We start from the raw sequence: 18,616 nt of genomic DNA on the forward strand, positions 1-18,616 counted from the left end.
TCCGTCAAAGACCCTAGAGGATCGGGAGACGAGGCTGGCCCTCTATGTACTAGAAAGGAAGAAATACCCTCCATCTAAGGGGGATGCCTCCTCAACTGGGTATGATTCCATAAAAAATGATCCCCCAGGCACTCCCACGAAGGCCGCACAAAAGCGGAAACGCGAAGTTTCCAGAGCTGGGCTTTCATCATAAAGCACCTGCAGCCACCTCCTCCGAGATAAAGGGGATCAGCACCACCTGACTCTGGAGTTCTAATGCCCTTGTCATTACCTTCTGTACACTCCATTAACACAATACAGGCTCTGCACAATAACTAGGGAGCTTGAACATTCTATTCTATCTACCACTGTATAATATAAGCTACTATCTAAACACCACAGAACGTTTCTTCAGAAAAACCACTCCAGATAGGACAGACAGCAGCCTGTACAAAAACCTGCGCAAAAATCCAGCTCCCTTGATGTCTTGAATGAAATACAGTCCCCGTCAGTGATTTTCGTGTCCTCATTGTCGGCAACAATTTAAAAACCACAGTTGACGACACTCCTATTGTCACATGAGGGACAGACATAGTCTATATCTATGAAGCCATCGTCGACCACAAACAAACCCTTGTCACTGACTGCCTGTTCAACTGCCAGACCTTCGTCGACGACGACAGCAACTTTGACGATGAGAACATCATCAACACCAAGGATGTCGCTACTCCTGCTGTCGACATCGGCCTCTTATTAATCTGCGATGTTGACCTTATCTACGACGCCATCGGGCGCAGTCTTTACTACACGAGTCACTTTATATCTATAAAGGTGATAGCAAGCCTTCCCACCCAAATTGTTAATTCATAATTGGAAGGGGATTTTAAAGACCTCTAAAACAGCCTATAGCCCTATCCTTGGATGAAGAGGATCACTCAATCAATCAATCATGTAATTTGTAAAGTGCACTACATACCCGTAAGGGTTTCAAGGTGCTGGGGGTGGAGGGGGGGGGGGGGGGGGCACTGCTGCTACTGGTCGAAGAGCCAGGTCTTGAGTTGTCTCCTGAAGGTCAGCAGGTCTTTGGTTTGTCGTAGGTAGAGGGGGAGGGTGTTCAAGGTCGTGGCGGCGCGGTGGGAGAAGGACCTGCCTCCGGAGGTTGTTCTACGGATGCGCGGGACCGTGGCCAGGGCGTCCTTACCAGGAGTATGACTATCAGCCACAGACTTTCATAACTGATAACCATCCACAACCTATGTACCTCATCACTGCTATAAGGTCATGCAAGTGCCTATTTTGCATTTGCATTTTTGTCAACCTTACAACAGATCCCTTACAAAAACTGCTCCATCAGCGGCCAGCTGGGCAATCTCTATCAGCCCTCTCTGCCTCCAACGCCACCCTTGTTAACAACACCTCCTCTGGCACCGTCACCTCCAAATGACCAGCCCCAAGGGGGATCACTCAACCACTGGTCCTGCTGACTCATGATGATATGATAGACGAGGACTTGGAATCAGTACATTTTCATTTTGAGCAACAGGGCAAACTACTCAACAATGAAGATAATGAGAAGTGTGATGATTATATCATACAAAAGGAAGGTGACCGTTTGCCTGTCCAACAAGACTCCCCTCCAGATGACATAACCTGTGTCAATGCACTGATGAAAAGAGCAAGTAAAAAATTAAATCTCACAATGACCTTGGTGAGCAGCAGTGGCCCCTGTATGACTTCAAGTAGGAGCCACGCTAAGGTATTCGGCCCATGCCTATACTGGACGAAGCTCAGAAGACCTACATGGGTGAAAACACCAGCCACAGTTTCAGTGCTGGTGCCGCGTTTGAGGAAAAAGTGCAGGGCAACTAACTCGGCCCCTGCTTGCCTTACTGGCCGTCCCAAATCAGACATTGTTATCATGTCTATCACCCATGCCAGATCAAAGAACCCGATCACGCCATTGTCTGCATCCCTTGATAGGGACGACAGGCGCGTAGATAATTTGGGCCATTGAGTTAGTTCCATGGCGGCAACATCAGTCAAGGCTTCATTTGACTTGGCAATTTTGGGCCATTATGATCGCCAGATATAGCATGACATTGCTTCACTAATTGACCTCATACCAGACGATCAGAGGGAGACCTCTAAAGCCATCATAAGAGGGAGCAACAACGTCAGCACTTGAAACTGCAATGGATGTTTCAAACAAAGTCTTTCGCCAGCTGGCCGGCATGGCTGGAATGAGGGATCTCATCAGGATCCCCAAGAAAAGGGAACTGAGTAGCTGAGCAAACTACTGAGGGAAAGCCCTTCTATCAACCCTAGGCAATGTGCTCCACAGTGTCATCCCGGACAGAATGGAAGAACGAGTCGGCACTCATTTGTAAGATCAGCAAGCCGGCTTTTGCAAAGATAGACTCTGCACAGACCAGATTGCAAAACTGTGCATCATCATTGAACAGTCGATGGAATGGAATTCTCCCCTCAATGCCAACTTTGACTATGGGAAGGCATTTGACAGCGTGGACAGAGAGACCCTTTGGAAGCTCCTCCACCACCACAGTGTGCCATATAAACTTGTAAGAATCATCAGGAACTCTTACGAGAGAATGAACTGCAGGATAGTCCATGTAGGACAAGTCACAGAAACCTTCCAAGTGAGGATTGAAGTCCGCCAGGGTTGTTTGCTCTTGTCTTTTCTCTTCCTGCTGGCCATAGACTGGATCATGAAGACATCCATAGCAAGGAGAAGAAATGGGATCCAGTGGACACCTTGGATGCAGCTCCTTGACTTGGACTTTGAAGACACCCTGGCCCTACTCTCCCATACCCATCTGCAGATGCAAGAGAAGACTGACACTGTGGCAGCCACATCAGCACAACATGACCTCAGCAACCACAGGGGACAAACCAAGATCCTGAAGGCTAACACGGGCAGCACAACTGCAGTCGCTCTTTCAGGTGATGCACTGGAAGAGGTTGAGGCCTTCACCTACATGGGTAGAGTCATAGAAAAGCAGGGTGGCACAGATGCCGACATCAAGTCAAGAATTGGCAAAGCAAGGGCTACCTTCATTCAGCTAATTAAAAAGATCTGGAGCTCCATTGACCTAACACAGAAAACCAAGATCAGGCTTTCGTGAAACCAATGTAAAATCGGTACTTCTGCATAGAGCAGAAACTTGGAGGACAACATCGACCACCAACAAAGTGACCTTCATCAATACCTGTCTGAGGGAATTCTGCCAAATCCGCTGGCCATACACCATCAGCAACAACATCCTATGGCAGCAGAGTTTCCAACTCCCTGCTCCTGAAGATATCATGAAAAGATGCTGGGGCTGGATAGGTCACGCCCTCTGCAAGCCTGCATCAGGCACCACCAGGCAAGCCCTGACCTGGAACCCTCAAGGGAAAGGGAAAAGAGAAGGGCCTAGAAACACCTGGCACCTAGGCCTCGAGGCCGACTGTAAGGAGATGGGTAACACCTGGAGTCAGAGTGAAAGAAAAGCCCATGACAGAGATGGCAGGAGAGTCCTAGTTGATGGCCTTTGCCCCAGGAGGGGTAGAGGGCATAAGTAAGATGGTAGAGATCTACAACTTTCAGTCCGGACGTCCAAGTAATATTACTGGTTATGCCATTTGATGAAAGCACCCCGTTGATGAAGCTTTGCAGAATATTAAAACAGATACAGATATGGCAAAAACTTTGGGCACCTTTCAGTATTGTCTTCCTGGCTTAGTAACCATTTGTGGCTCACAGAGATCCCAGGTCTATAGGGGAGGCTTCCATCAGTATGGAGATGAAGACCGGTTGTATTATCCCCCTAAGTAGCCCAGGTATGGCCAGTTTTATGCACCCAAAAGATACCAAAGACAAGCATATGGCAGATCTTCACATACATGCTTCCAGTACAACCAAAAACAAGCTTGAGTCCTAGCAGCTGCTCCCCAGCAACACTATCTCAATGATAGGGTGAGAATTTCTCTTTTTGCTCCCTCATGGGCATCCATAAGATCTAAGTAAAATCTGATTCAGAGAGGCCTGGCATGCTTGTGAGCACACCGACAGGTTACATACCGCCAGAGTTAGCCTGCCATCTCAACTGAGGGGCATATTTACAAGGAGTTAACACCACTAGAATGTCACTTTTTTCTGACATTCTGGTGGCGCTAAGTCCTGTGCCTTGTTTACAAGGTGTCGTTAAGCCACTTAATGGGGCTTACCACCGCCTTGTAAATAATGCCCCTATTCATGCAGCACTTAGCATGAAATGGGCATGCAATGGATGTTGCTGTGGGCGTTCCGCCACAGCACCCATTGCTTTTTGATGCTGCCCCATATTTACAAGGTATGGGGCAGCGCCAAAAATATTGACAAGGAATTGCTGGTCTTAATTAGGCGATACGAGGAGAAATGTTTCATTTCTCCTCGTATTTTGCTCGTTCCTTTTGTGTGCTGCATTCTGCAGCACATATGGAAACAGCAAATTACCTGTAAATATTGTTTATGTGCAGGAAGGTGTCTCTTTCTGCTCATCTTGCACCCCAGACCTGCAGCTAATTTTAAGGTCTGGGGATGTAGGGAAATGGTTCACATATTCCTCGCGTCTAAATGACTTAGCCAACAGCTTTACTGTTCTTTTGACTCCTGGACTAAAGGGACCTCTGTGAAGGTGCCTTATCTTCAGGTACAGGACGGCCCAGAAATAAAGGGGTCCTGGAAAAAGTTCATGAATTTAGGACAAATGCAGCCCAACCAACCTCGCCAACTGGCGGCTAAAAATCTGATTTTGTGACAACATGAATGAATGAATGATAGTCTTATAGAGCGCTAACTTTGCTCAAAGGCGTCAAGGCGCTAGGGATAGAACCGGCGGTCATAAGTAGGAGGGATGGGTTTTAGCTATTAAAAGTACGAAGAGCCATGTTTTTAAAGACTGGCGAAAAGGTAGATGCAACTCTTGACAAGAGATAGTTCCAAAGCTTAGAAGTAGCAATGGCAAAGGCTCCCCCCTCCCTCCCCCCCCCCTCCACCTGGCTCTCCTGAACCTAGGTACTGCCAGACAGTTTTTGTTGGCAGACCATAGCTGTTTGGTGGGGACGATCGTTGGAAGAGTCTATTAATACCTTTGGGACCAGAATTATGAAGAGCCCCATGTGAAGAGCCCTATGGAGAAGGCATGGAGCCTTAAACAGAATTCTCTTTTCTAGAGGAAGCCAATGTAATTTACAAATTGCTGCAGAGACTTGGTGAAATTTAGGAAGATCCATCACAAGTCTTGCTGCTGCATTCTGTACAAGTTGCAGTTTGTGGATGGATCCCTTGTTGATGTCCAGTTAGAGAGTGGTACAATAATCGAGCCAGGACAAAATCAAGGCAACAGCTGCCTGCTTTCAAGGAGAGAGAGACCTGGAAAGATCTTCCTCAGGATCCTGATAATGCCAAAACAGGTAGATGCCGTTCTGTTGATCTGGGGGTCAAAAGAGAGTGAGTTGTCTACTATAACACCAAGATGCCTTGCTGATACAGCATGGCCGGGGCATGGGCCGCGCATTGCAGGCCACCAGGAGTGAGACCATATGGATTGTTGACTGCCAAAGATCAGAACTTCTGTCCCCATTGAGTGGTAAGTAGTTGTCTGCTATCCAAGCGGCCACGGCCTGCATGCAGCTTTTAAAATTTGCTGCGGAAGCATCAAAGCTGTTAGTGATTGACACAATTATTTGTGTGTCATCCTCATAGGACAAAGCCTCCAGCCCAAAAGATCTAATTACCTTGGCCAAAGGAGAGACATAGATGTTGAATAAGGCTGGACTCATTGAGGAGCCCTGTGGCAACCCACAGAAGGTGTGAGTGGAGTCAGAATAAAATTGGTCCCTTTTTAGGTCTCGCCTGACCCAGCGCATGCGCTGGTCTGGCGAGACTTATTGAGAGGGCTCCAAAAAGTGCTACCAGGCCAGCCTAGAGCTACAGTGCATGTGCGCGGGCGCGCGCGCCGCGCTTTACCGCGATTACTTTCACTTTCACGGCCGCTTTGATGTTTGATCGTGATCGCGATCACTTTCACTTTCGCGGCCGCACGGCCGCTTTGCATATCCAATAGGTCTCGCTTTTGGGACCTTATAAGTATTTAGTTATGCAACTGTTGCATGGCTAAACACTTATAAGGTCCCAAATGTGTGACCTATTGGCTATGCCAATGCTTGTTACTATTTATGACCTATCTGTGAGAAATGAGGACAGACGCTCCAAAGCAGAGCCTGAAACCCCGATTTCTTGAAGACTGTTGAACAGCCTTGTTGGCTGGATGGTATCAAAAGCCGCAGATAGGTCTAAGAGAATTAGTAGAGAAGTATGCCCAGCATCTACGTGAGTATGTATGTTATTTACTGCAGACGTTAAGGTAGTCTCTGAGCTATGGCCACTCCTGAAGCCATACTCTGAGCCATCAAGCAGGTGATGTTGCTCCATGTAGGTGCTAAGTTGGGTATTTAGACGCTTCTCCAGAATTTTGGCAGGGACTGGTAGCAGCGAGATGGGCCGATACTTTTTAGGTTCTGAAGGATCCAAGTTGATTTTCTTTAGTGAAGGTTTAACCACCGCTGTTTTCCAATTAAATGGAAACTGCCCCGGTGAAATGGCCAAGTTGAGCATGGACGTTAGGTGAGGGAAATAATCTCTCTTCCTAATTTCATAATGTTCAGGGGGCAGGGTTCCAAAGGGGACTCAGATGTGATTCCCCTTAAGAGATGATCTGTTTGCTCATGGGACAGGGGAAGAAAGTCAGATAGCGTGGCTTCCCCCTCGTTTAATATAGGAGGGTTATAAGAATCAGCTAGTTGTTTGAGCTGTATTAGACAGCTCTGAGTTAATATTGTCCAGAGAGGAATAGATTTCTAGGATTTTTGAGTGGAAATATTTGGCCATCTTTTCACAGAAGTCCTGCGAGCTGTCATTGTATAATGAGGCAGGAGGAGAAGAGCGAGAGTTAATCACATTAAATAGTTCCCTAGGGAATTTGAGTGACTCTGCATTTCGAGAGTGAAATAATGATTTTTCCTCTTTGATGGCAGTTTGTATTTCGCTAGTTTCTTTTTGTGATAATCTCTTTCGATCAGGTCAAGATGTCGCCACCAGATCCTTTCTTGTTGGCAACAAGATTGTCTAAGTTTCCTTCACCTCTCTGAAAACCAGGGGGCAGTGTGCTTTTTTCTGTCTACATAATGCTCTATAAGGGGAGTGAGGGGGTCGAAAGCGGTCGTCAGCCAATTAGAATACTCTGTAGAAACCAAATTGGCTTCAGAATGATTGTCCAATGAAGGTTGCTAAGGGCCCTAAGGAGGGATTCCTTATTGATACGGTTGTAGTACCTTTTAAGTACTTTTTATTCCCCTAATTCAAAGTTTTGTGTGGTAGTAAAAGCACAAGGGAAAAAGGAACCGCATAATGATCTGACCAAGACAGTTGAAAAGGCTCCATTACCGTAAGACGGGAATCATTGGAAAATATGCCGCCCAGAGTATGTCCTGCCTCGTGGGTAGTAGATTTTACCAATTGTGGTAAGCCGCAGCGTGCTTGGTTTCTGTAAAGGTCTGTGAGGCTTTACATAAGGACTTTTCCAAGTGAAAATTTAAATCTGCCGGAAGCGTCAGATTTTGTTTTCCCAGGTAAGGTTCTTTGCGATTAGTAAAATCCTGGGTGAAGGGAAGATCTAGGCCCAGGAGGGCGATAGGTTAGGACTCCAGCGAAACTTTCTGTTGAAAGTAATTTTATTGAGAAAAATATATTGTTAACGGCTTGATATAACAGGTGTAGGAGTCCTTGGATAAGAAATCATGATAAGGCGTATCCATGTGAGATTGCATCGACCAGGTCAGGGCTGGCACAGTCCCTGGCCCAGGTCTCAGTAATAAAAACCCAGTCTGGCCTTAGGGAGGAGACAAAGTCGGAGAGCTCAACTTTGTTTTTAATCAAGGATCTATCATTAATTAGATATCCAGAGAAGGCGTTCTCAGAAGGATTAGAGACGGGGAGGGGTCATAGCCAAGCGTATGGCTAACTTTGGCGGGAAATAGCAGAAAATTACAAGTGGGGCAGACACACAGCTGATCAAATTAATCAACTTCCTATGTTGTAGTTTGGCATTGTGACTCTTCATAACCACCCCCCCCCCCCCCAGCTCAAGAAGCCGGTTTTTAGAGTAAGAAAAATAATTAATAGGGTGCATTGTAAAACAACCAGGGGCTCTGGTGCAAGGCGCAGACCAGGCACAGACCGGCTTGCTCCTGGCGCGCCTTTGGCGTACCTGCTGCGCGCGTCCCGCCTGCATGCTCTTAAATAGGCTGGGCTGGAACACTCAGGACGCTAACCCCACCGGACAAGAGGCAGCTTCACAGGAACAGGAAGGACAGGAAGGACCCGCTTCCCTCTGCAACAAACATCACAGTGCTGCGGCAGACCGGAGAAGTAAGGTAGGAGGGAGGGGAAGGATCTTAAGATCAAAATAGCAGCAAGTGTATGTTTTAAAATTGGATAAAGAAGAGTTAAAAAGGTTAAACAAAGTGATTTGAAATGTTGACGAAAAATTGTCAGGGTACAGTAATGAGCAAAGTATAGTGCAGAGTATGCTCACAGTAAGAACGTGAGAAGAGTAAAGTACAAAATAGGCTCCCAGTATGAAAGTTTCTTACACAGCTTAATTCACCGACAGCCTACTGCCATCTATCCCCTCATCACATCACCCTCAATTCCTTCTTTATCACCTTTAACTCTGCTCTGGCAACGGAAGAATTTTCATTTCGGAATCCGACAGGAACCCCAAATATTCGATCCTTTTTGAGGGCACTAACTCTGATTTTTCTACTTTGATAATGAAATCCAGTGGCTGAATCAATTCTCTGGTTCCCTGAACTTGCTTCACTAACCTCCCTCTCTCCTGTCCGAGGAATATGATATTGTCCAGGTGCTCCACCATCCTCAGTCCATGCGCTTTGAGGGCCACCGCCAGAGGCTCCATCAATTTAAGAACGCATGAAGAAGCAGAGGCCACCGAATGAAAGGGACTTGAATCTGAACATCTGCTGTTGCCACATAAACTACAGGTACTTTCTAAGCTCTTGATATATTGGCACAGTCAGGTCGGTGTCTTTTAAATCCTGACACACCATCCAGTCCTCCCGATGTCCCTCTGGCATACAAGTCTCCATTTTGAAATGGTGGTACACAATGAATTGGTTGAGCTCCCTCAAATTTATTGTGTTAGACCTGTCAGCCCTAGGGTGGTCTTTCCCTGTTTTTTTTGCCCATGCCTCATTTTTTCCACCCTCTTTTAGTTGGCCTTAGGTCTCCGAGCGCCTTCCCATTGCTAATCAATGCTAAGGTGCAGGTGCTATCTTCTTCCAACATGGCTACCATAGGCCCCTGCTACTGCGGAGTGGTCTTTTTCGTAGCACCCTAGTTGCCAGGAGCTGGCTGGGACCCTAAACATTGTTGCCACACCAGCCCGCCTTTTTCTCCCATAGTTAGAATAGGGAAGCTCCTGGAACCTTCCAGAACAGGGGAGGGGTCTGCTTTTTGCCGCCTTAGAGTGTGGTCACCTGACCTGGGCATAGCTAAGGGAAGGCGGGAAACTTTTTAGTCAGTTGGGGCATCACTGACCTAGGGGAACCTACGCAGGAGACTTAGGCGGTAGGGCCTAGTCAGGGACCTATACCACTGGGAGTGACAGGGCTTAGGTGCTGCCTTCCAAGCTGTGTGAGGAACACTGGACTCGCCCACTGATCTTGCCCGGCGGGAGAGGAACCCAGTGACCATCTGCAGTGACTTACTATCCTGCCTTCAGCCATCAACGAAACCCCCCCCCCCCCCCCTCAAGAAATCATCTACTAAGGGCGCAGGAACCATCAAGCGCCAAGAAGACCCACTAACTTCCCACCGGACTGCTGGGGATCAACCAGGTATTGGCGCTGTGACACCCCTGCGTGCCCTGACTCCACCTGGGCCCCCGTTGCTGAACTGCCACTGTCGTGTGGCCTGTCCTGCCTAGAACTGAACCTCACTGCGCTGGTTCTCAGCGCTCCCCCGCTGGGCCTGGAGAAGCGCTGGGTCACCGGCGGTATCGCCAGAACTGCTGACATGGTCCCGAAGGCCTCCCCCCCACCGAGGTGCTGCTGGAGCACTCACCGTTGCGGCCCGGCACCACAGGGCGGAGTGCCGCTGACATCCCCGGGGCCCGCTGAGGGGTTCGGGGCCCCGCCAGCACGACCTGGGCGCTTCCTCCGCCGTGGGCCCGCCCGCTGATCGACCCTCGCGGCGGCCCTCAGTCAGGAGAGGGCCGCCGGAATCCCGAGTGGGCCACGCTAGGCCCGGACGCCGCCATCTCGCCTCACGTGACGGGGGCGTCCTCCCGGACTCCGCCCCCGCCGCGCACCCATCGAGCCGCGCCCCCGCAGACCACGCTGCCATTGGCAGCTGCAGGCGCGCCTTCCTCGAGGCCTGCTGCGATTGGTTCCCGGGCCCCAGGGACCATTGGAGGGCCCGGAACCGGCTCCCGGTCAGCGCGGGGCTCCCCGGCCGAATCCGGACCCGCCAGAGGCCCCGCGTAACCCCCGCAGATCTGCCAGGAAGCCCGCAGTACGCCGCAAGGGTCCCGAGGGGGCCGAAGAGAAAGGTAACCCCCGGGGAGGAGGGCGGACGGCCGGAGGGAAGCTCCAAGATCGCCCCTCCCCTGGGGAAGACTGTAGTTGGGCCCTGTTGGCCCCCACTTGCCCCAGGAACAGTGGATAATCCGGCCCAATGCCATATTGACTCATGCTCCATGAAATGCTGATCTTTGCCTTTGCCTAAGGAACCCCCGTTGGCTAATGCTACCCAGGCTGACTGAAATGTTTATTCCTGCCTGACGAAAGGTTTTATTCTTGCCTAATGAAATGTTGATTAATTGCCTTCACTGACATGTTTATCCTTGATGAAATGCTCTGAGGAAATAGAGATACCGTGATTATTGATTACCCAGATTCTGATATAGATAAAAGCTATTTGACTTTTACTCAAATTCACTGGTGTGGTGTCAGTCATTGCGTGCGTTTCCTGTCACAGTGGATGTGTGTGTGCTGTATGGTCACTTTACACTTAAGCTTTCGGGTGCCTGCCTGCTCGCGCCAAGCTACCCCCTGGGGAACTGGTGACCCCAGTTCCTACATTGGTGTTCAGCGGTGGGATAAGGACCTGTGGGTATACAGCACCCTCCAGTGGGACGGTGGGCGCCGCGATTGGACGCCTATTGTGTATGCGAGCGGCATCAATTGACCCCCCACTGTCTAAGTTGAGTGTGCGGAGTCCTGTTTAACCCGATACTGTTACCTACGTCCTAGTGTCTTTCCCTTTGATATCTGGGCCCCCACCTGTCAAAATGGAGTTCCAGCTAGCCAACCTTGAGGAGTATACAGTGGTGCGGCTGAGGGAATTCTGTCAGGGGATGGGGGTGCCTGTTAGGCGGAGAGCCAAAGGAGAGGAGCTCCGTGCAGCCTTAAGGGCATGGGTAAGGGCCCACCCAGAGGGGAGAGGGGATGGGGGACAGGAGGGGCAGGGCACACCGCAGGAGGAGGGCGCACAGGAAGAGCTAGACCTACTGCCTATTGATGTTACTGAAAACTTGCTACCAGGGAGACGTTCCGGGGCAGGCAGTAGTGTAGGGTCTAGGAGGAGTGCGTCGCAGGAAGAATATGAGGACAGGAGGGAGGAGAGGCAATTGAGATGGGAGCTTGCCAAGCTGGACCACGAGAGGGAGAGAGAAAGGGAAGATAGGAGATTTGCAATGGAGGAGAGGAAGCTGGCGGACGAGTTTCAGCCTAAAGAGTTGGAGCTGCGAGCATTGCAGTTAGGTGCGCCAGGGAATGCTAATGGTGGCAGTGTACCAAAGGCTCTACATGAGCCTAAGTTTTATTTACCCAAAGATGTGATCGCGAGTTACACTGTGGGGGATGACATCGCCAAGTGGTTGGAGGCTTATGAGGTGGCCTTGACAGCCCATGGGGTACCTGAGAGCTACTGGGGAGGTGGCCTGTACCGATACATACCTCCCAATGTCAGGGACACCCTCCTGTACCTAGAGAAGGCGGGCCAATTCAGATATACCCCCATGAAGGAGGCGCTACTTAAAAAGTTTGGCCTCAACCCAGAAAGGTATCGCCAGAAGTTCCGTGGCAGCCATAAGCTGCCCATGCAAAATTGGGTAGATTTATTTTACTATGCCCGTAAGGCTCTGGATGGTTGGGTGTGTGGCAGCGAGGTGCATGATTATGAGGGCCTGTACAATCTATTTTTGAGAGAGCACCTTTTGGATAAATGTTTTCCGGAGCTGCGCCAACATCCGGTGGACCGCAAGCTGACTGACTCCCGTGCACTTGCGGAGGAGGCGGATATTTGGTTTAGCACCTGGGGGTCGCACAAGGGCCCCGGGGGAGATGGCCCGAAAGGCGGACAGGGTTTCCCCCAGAAGAGAGAGGGGGGAGATAAAAATAGGGAGTTCTCACGAGGCCCACAAACTAGACAGTTTGGGAGAGGAGTAGGTACCCCACCTCAGTCCAGTTCCCCAAAGCCCACTTACCCTGACAAGAGTCAGCAGCCAAGAACTGTCCGGTGCTACGAATGTGGGGAGTTGGACACTACAAGGGCGATCCTCAGTGTCGCAAGAGACCCCCAGCCCCCACAGGAGGTAAGAGCCCCGGGGTGGCTAGTGTAGCGCTTGGGATGGAGCTGCCCATTGATAGGGAAGGGGAGTGGACAGGCCTGACCCTGGTTTCACTCTGGGATAGAGAGATGGTCCCAGTGACGTCCTTACCATCTAACACTGCTAAGTACCAGCAGAGGGTGAAGGTTAACGGGGAGGAGGTGGAGGCTCTGAGGGACACAGGTGCCAGCATGACCACCGTAGTGAGGCGACTGGTGTCCCCTGAGCAAGTGATCCCTGATGTGTTCCATCCGGCCGTATTGGCTGACAGCAGTGTGAGTCACTATCCTGTGGCTCAAGTTCCCTTTGAGTGGGGAGGAGTTAAAGGCACGTTGAGAGTTGCTGTGAGCGCCGCCTTGCCTGTGGAGTGTTTACTAGGAAACGATCTGGAACATACCGCCTGGAAGGAAGTGGAGTTTAGAGCCCACACTGAGATGCTGGGGTTACCAGGATGGACTTGCGTGGTCACGAGGTCCATGCCAGCCCGGCAGGGAACTCAACACGGGTTGGAGCCTGAGACAACGGCCCAACCCAATGCTGGTCATGAAGAGGAGAATGTTGTGGAGGACACGCCCCGTGTGATGGATGGGGAGCCCGCGGAGGTACCCCCGGAGTCCGCGGAGGTGGATGTTGTTCCCTTGGGGGACTTGCCGACCCTTGCCGAGTGGCATGTGGAAGGAGGGCCTACCCAGGAGGAATTCTGTCGGGCGAGAGAGTGCCCCACGCTTGACGGCATGCGGCGGCAGGCCGAAGCCCAAGCGGCCAACCAAGAGACCGGCAGTTATCATGTGTACTGGGAGGATGGCCTCCTTTACAGTGAGCCTAAGGTTCCGGTGCAGGGATCCTCGAGGGCCTTAGTGGTCCCCCAATGCTACCGGGCCTTCCTATTGGAATTGGCGCATGAAATACCCTTAGCTGGACACCTGGGTCAGGACAAAACCTTTGCGCGGTTGGTCACGCATTTTTATTGGCCCAGTATGAGAGTTGCCTCTGACACCTACTGCAAGACCTGCAAGACTTGCCAGGCGAGTGGCAAGACTGGGACTAAGGTGAAGGTCCCTTTGGAACCGCTCCCGGTGGTCGGGACCCCTTTTGAGCGGGTCGGAATTGACATTGTTGGGCCGTAGGACCCTCTGACCTCTGCGGGACACCGGTTCATTTTGGTGTTAGTGGACCACGCCACTCGGTACCCGGAGGCTATTCCTCTGAGGACCATCACTGCACCTTTGGTGGCGCGGGCCCTCATGGGGATTTTTACCCGGGTGGGATTCCCCAAGGTCATGGTGTCAGATAGGGGCACGAACTTCATGTCGGCCTACATGCAGGCCCTGTGGAAGGAGTGCAGAGTGACCTATCGGTTCTCCACTCCTTACCACCCCCAGACTAACGGGCTCGTAGAGCGCTTTAATAAGACTCTGAAGGGGATGATCTGAAGCCTGCCAGAGGACTCGAGGCGGAATTGGAGACGTCCTCCTCCCTTGCCTGCTGTTTTCGTACCGCGAGGTGCCGCAGAAGGGAGTCTGGTTCAGCCCTTTTGAGCTGCTCTATGGCCACCCCATTAGGGGGCCCCTCAGCCTGGTGAGGGAGGGGTGGGAGAAGACTTCGAAGAAGCTTCCCCGTGATGTCGTCAGCTACATGCTAGCATTTCGCAGCCAGATGGCCAAGCTGTGGAAGGAAGCCTCAGACAACCTGGAGGCTAGCCAAGCCGTCATGAAGGAGTGGTATGACCGCAACGCTTGGACGGTGGAGTTGGACGCTGGACAGAAGGTGTGGGTCACGGAGCCTGGGGAGCTTAGTGCCCTCCAGGACCGGTGGACTGGCGCATACGAGATTGTGGAGCGACGAGGCCAGGTAACCTATGTCATTGATTTGAAGACCCCCCGACAGCCCCAGCGGGTGCTTCACGTCAACCGCCTGAAGCCACACCATGAGCGATCTGAGCTTGCTCTCCTCATGGTGACGGATGGGAGCGAGGAGGAAGAGAGTGAGCCTGTTCCTGACCTTCTGGCGGCCCAGGAGAGGGATGGATCGGTGGAGGGAGTGGTCCTCTCCCCATCCTTGACCCCAGAGCAACAGAGGGACTGCCGCCAGGTGTTGGAGCAGTACGCCTCGTTGTTCTTCCTCACACCTGGAATCACCCATCTGTGTACCCATGATGTGGGCACAGGGGACAGTCCACCTGTAAAGACCAAGTCTTACCCGCTGTCCGATAGAGTCAAGAACAGCATCCAGGGTGAGGTGGCTAAAATGCTGGAGCTGGGGGTGATCGAACCTTCCAGCAGCCCGTGGGCTAGTCCGGTAGTATTGGTGCCGAAAGCGGCCCCACCAGGTACCACACCCGAACTTCGGTTCTGTGTGGATTATCGGGGATTGAACTCTGTCACCACAACAGACGCTCACCCGATCCCACGGGCAGATGAGCTGATTGACCGGCTGGGAGCAGCCCGGTACCTCAGCACCATCGACTTAACATCAGGGTACTGGCAGATTGCCATGGCCATGGCCGATGGAGCAAAGGAGAAAACAGCGTTCTCCACCCCCGAGGGCCACTTTCAATTTAGGGTGATCCCTTCGGGCTCAAGAATGCTCCGGCCACTTTCCAGTGGTTGGTGAACCAGGTGGTGTCTGGCCTGGAGTCCTTCTCAGCGGCGTACCTGGATGACATAGCTGTCTTCAGTAGCACCTGGGAGGACCATCTGCAGCATCTCCAGGAGGTACTACAGGCGCTGCAACGTGCTGGCCTGACCATCAAGGCTAGCAAGTGCCAGATTGGACAGGGATCGGTCGTCTCCCAGGCCAAAATTGAGACCATCATGGCCTGGGAGCCCCCCAAAACCCAAACTGAGGTCCGAGCTTTCCTCGGCTTCACTGGATATTACCGCCGGTTTGTCAAGGGGTATGGTACCATCGTAGCCCCCTTGACTGAGTTAATGTCCAAGAAGCAACCACGAAAAGTGATCTGGACGGCTGCTTGCCAAGAGGCATTTGAGACCCTGAAGCACGCGATGTGCACCGCTCCGGTGCTTGCAACACCTGACTTCACGAAGGAATTCATCGTGCAGACGGACGTCTCTGAGCACGGCATAGGCGCAGGGCTTTCGCAACTGAACAACGATGGCCAAGACCAACCTGTGGCCTTTATCTCTAGAATACTCCTCCCTCCGGAACAACGGTGGATTACCATCGAGCGAGAAGCCTTCGCTGTGGTCTGGGCTCTGAAGAAGTTGAGGCCATACCTTTTTGACTCTCACTTCCTGATTCAGACAGACCACCGACCCCTTCGCTGGCTCATGCAGATGAGAGGCGAAAATCCCAAGTTACTAAGGTGATCCATTTCCCTACAGGGGATGGACTTTCGGGTGGAACATCGGCCCGGAGTTGATCACGCCAATGCTGACGGTCTCTCCAGATTTTTACGCCTTAGTGAGGAGAATTCCCTAGAAGTTGGGCAGCTCTCCCCACTTTCGGCTGGGGGGGACGCGTGTTAGACCTGTCAGCCCTAGGGTGGTCTTTCCCTGTTTTTTTTGCCCTTGCCTCATTTTTTCCACCCTCTTTTAGTTGGCCTTAGGTCTCCGAGCGCCTTCCCATTGCTAATCAATGCTAAGGTGCAGGTGCTCTCTTCTTCCAACATGGCTGCCACAGGCCCCTGCTACTGCGGAGTGGTCTTTTTCGTAGCACCCTAGTTGCCAGGAGCTGGCTGGGACCCTAAACATTGTTGCCACACCAGCCCGCCTTTTTCTCCCATAGTTAGAATAGGGAAGCTCCTGGAACCTTCCAGAACAGGGGAGGGGTCTGCTTTTTGCCGCCTTAGAGTGTGGTCACCTGACCTGGGCATAGATAAGGGAAGGCAGGAAACTTTTTAGTCAGTTGGGGCATCACTGACCTGGGGGAACCTACGCAGGAGACTTAGGTGGTAGGGCCTAGTCAGGCACCTATACCACTGGGAGTGACAGGGCTTAGGTGCTGCCTTCCAAGCTGTGTGAGGAACACTGGACTTGCCCACTGATCTGGCCCGGCGGGAGGGGAACCCAGGGACCATCTGCAGTGACTTACTATCCTGCCTTCAGCCGTCAACGAAACCCCACCCCCCCTCAAGAAATCATCTACTAAGGGCGCAGGAACCATCAAGCGCCAAGAAGACCCACTAACTTCCCACCGGACTGCTGGGGATCAACCAGGTATTGGCGCTGTGACACCCCTGCGCGCCCTGACTCCACCTGGGCCCCCGTTGCTGAACTGCCACTGTCGTGTGGCCTGTCCTGCCTAGAACTGAACCTCACTGCGCTGTTTCTCAGCGCTCCCCCGCTGGGCCTGGAGAAGCGCTGGGTCACCGGTGGTATCGCCAGAACTGCTGACTTGGTCCCGAAGCCCCCCCCCCCCACCGAGGCGCTGCTGGAGCACTTACCGTTGCGGCCCGGCACCGCGGGGCGGAGTGCCGCTGACATCCCCGGGGCCCGCTGAGTGGTTCGGAGACCCGCCAGCGCGACCTGGGTGCTTCCTCCGCCGTGGGCCCGCCCGCTGATCGACCCTTGTGGCGGCCCTCAGTCAGGAGAGGGCCGCCGGAATCCTGAGTGGGCCGCGCTAGGCCCGGAGGTCGCCATCTCGCCTCACGTGACGGGGGCGTCCTCCCGGACTCCGCCCCCGCCGCGCACCCTTTGGCCCTAGTGGCCGCGCCCCCGCAGACCACACTGCCATTGGCGGCTGCGGGCGCGCCTTCCTCGAGGCCTGCTGCGATTGGTTCCCGGGCCCCAGGGACCATCGGAGGGCCCGGAACCGGCTCCCTGTCAGCGCGGGGCTCCCCGGCCGAATCCGGACCCGCCAGAGGCCCCGCGTAACCCCCGCAGATCTGCCAGGAAGCCCGCAGAACGCCGCAAGGGCCCCGAGGGGGCCGAAGAGAAAGGTAACCCCCGGGGAGGAGGGCGGACGGCCAGAGGGAAGCTCCAAGATCGCCCCTCCCCTGGGGAAGACTGTAGTTGGGCCCTGTTGGCCCCCACTTGCCCCAGGAATGGTGGTTAATCCGGCCCAATGCCATATTGACTCATTCTCCATGAAATGCTGATCTTTGCCTTTGCCTAAGGAACCCCCGTTGGCTAATGCTACCCAGGCTGACTGAAATGTTTATTCCTGCCTGACGAAAGGTTTTATTCTTGCCTAATGAAATGTTGATTAATTGCCTTCACTGACATGTTTATCCTTGATGAAATGCTCTGAGGAAATAGAGATACCGTGATTATTGATTACCCCGATCCTGATATAGATAAAAGCTATTTGACTTTTACTCAAATTCACTGGTGTGGTGTCAGTCATTGCGTGCGTTTCCTGTCACAGTGGATGTGTGTGTGCTGTATGGTCACTTTACACTTAAGCTTTCGGGTGCCTGCCTGCTCGCGCCAAGCTACCTCCTGGGGAACTGGTGACCGCAGTTCCTACATATTGCTAGCCGATGTTTTTGGTTCTGCACTAGGAAGATGTTGCTGACAAAAACCCTTGAGGTGTAAGTGACGTATCTATAGCTCCATTCTGAAAAACCCCTGCATCCCTGTGGTGACCAGATCCCAAGCTTCCTGAAAAAAAATTATTGGCCAAGGTCCCCAGGTCTGTGAAGAGGTTACATAGAATTCTGCTTGAAACCTTTCTCACTGTCACTGATAAGGTTTTTTGATATTTAAACCACACTGTTGAATAAAAAAGGTTCCAACCTGCCTGCTTCTGTTGCAAGGGGAAAGGACACTACAATTCCCTTGAGTTCCCTCTGCCTTTGCTTGGGTTTTGCTGACAACACAGCCTCCTCCCCTTCTTCTCTTTGGGAACACTGTTTGCCTTCAGTGTCCATCCTGCTGGTGGTAGAAGGTCCCCAGGGCCTGTGAAATGACCTCCATATCAACTGGCCCTGAGAGAGACCC

The sequence above is a fragment of the Triturus cristatus genome, chromosome 11, assembly GCF_964204655.1.
Source record: "Triturus cristatus chromosome 11, aTriCri1.1, whole genome shotgun sequence".
Lineage (NCBI taxonomy): Eukaryota > Metazoa > Chordata > Amphibia > Caudata > Salamandridae > Triturus > Triturus cristatus.